The sequence below is a fragment of the Arachis duranensis genome, chromosome 7, assembly GCF_000817695.3.
Source record: "Arachis duranensis cultivar V14167 chromosome 7, aradu.V14167.gnm2.J7QH, whole genome shotgun sequence".
In the NCBI taxonomy this organism is placed as follows: domain Eukaryota; kingdom Viridiplantae; phylum Streptophyta; class Magnoliopsida; order Fabales; family Fabaceae; genus Arachis; species Arachis duranensis.
The window spans coordinates 7,940,648-7,942,607 of NC_029778.3; positions in this window are offsets into that span (position 1 = coordinate 7,940,648).

The window sequence follows — 1,960 nt, forward strand, 5'->3', positions numbered from 1 at the left end:
GCGTTATGGACATCCATTTGGTGAAGTTTCCAATCCCGGGCTACTACAACGGCAATAGTTGTTCGAATGGTCACCATCTTTGCCACCGGAGAGAACGTTTCATTGTAATCTAGTCCTTCCACTTGTTGATCTCCAAAGATGACCAAACGTGCTTTGAATCGCTCGACTGACCCATCAGAATTGTATTTAATTCGATAAACCCACTTACAACCATAAGCTTTCTTTCCTGGAGGAAGAGGTGTGAGCTTCCACGTGTTGTTAACTTCCAGTGCTTGAATTTCTTTGGACATGGCATCTTGCCATCGCGAATCTGTGACAGCTTGGGAGAAGGATCGAGGTTCTTGCTCGGCTTGTAATGAAGCAAGAAAATTGCGGTGTTGGTCAGAGAAATTGTTACAATTCACAAAGTTTTGTATAGGATAGGACACACCTGAGGAAGTTGATGAAGTCGGATTCTGGATGGAGGGGCTCTTTTGGACAGTGGCAGTGGTGACAAAGTTGCGCAACTTGATGGAGGAAATTTTCACACGGTGTCCACGGCCAAGGGGGGCTTCGGTTGCGGTTGGTGACAAATCAGAGATTGGCACCGTTTTCTCGGTGCTAATTTTTAAGGGGATAACGACGTCCTCGTCTGGGTCATCTCGGAGCTCATGTCCCCCCTGTCTTGGATGTCAGGAGCTGTGGGTGAATGTTCTAGAGTCTCATTTTGATTTGGAGGAATGGGCTCAGCTGTGGGAGAAGTGGAAATTGACCTAATTGGAGTGTTCTCTTCAAAAACATGCTCCAGCATTAGGGGCTCAATTTGGTCAACTTGTGAGTTTGCTCTTTGGGCTTCACGAAAGGGAAACGCACCTTCATGAAATGGACATCATGAGAGACAAAAAAAATTTTCTTTTCCAAATCAAACAGCTTCCATCCTTTTTGCCCAAATGGATACCCGACAAACACACATTTCCTACTTCGACTGTCAAATTTGTCATTTTTCCTACTTTGGTTATGAGCATAACACAAAGAACAAAAACTCACAGGTATTTATAACTGGGAACTCTTCCATGAATAATTTCATATGAGAATTTTCCTTTCAACACTAAGGACGGTGTGAGATTGATTAGGTGCTCGGCAGTTAAAATGCATTCTCCCCAAAACTCAATAGGGAGATTACCTTGGAATTGCAAGGACCGGGCAACATTTAGAACATGCCTGTGCTTGCGCTCTACTCTTCCATTTTTTTGTGGAGTTCCGACACACGAAGTTTGATGAATCACTTCTTGTTGCATAAAGTACTGCTTTAAACACATGAACTCTGTTCCATTATCGGATCGCACCATTTTGACGCATTTATTGTATTGTTTTTCAACCAAAACAAAGAAATTTTTCAATGTAATAGACACTTCCGTCTTTTCTTTTAACAAATATATCCAAACATCCCGTGAGCAATCATCCACAATGGTTAAGAAATATGAAGCTCCACATGACGACGGAGTTTTATAAGGCCCCCACAAGTTACAATGAATTAAATACAAAATACTCGAAGCATGACTATCACTTAATGGAAACTTATCTCTTGTTTGTTTGTATTTTTCACAAATTTCACAAATTTTATTCACCTCTTCGCTAGTACATTTGTCACTCACATTGGGGATCATTTGCACAATTTTAAATGATGGATGTCCCAATCTCTTATGCCACAGAGTCAATTTATTTTCAGCTTTGACATGACTTGCTTGAGTCTTGTACACACCACGATACCAATAGAGCCCATCCTTCCGTTCACCCACTCTAATCATCTTCCTCGAAGTGCGGTCCTGCATAATACACAGCTTGTAAGTGAATTGTACAACACAGTTTTTTTCATTAGTCAATTGTGGAACAGAAAGCAAGTTGCATTTTAATTTTGGTACATAAAGGACATTTTTCAACTGAAGTCTTCCGTCAAGAACCACAGTTCCTTGTTTGCAAG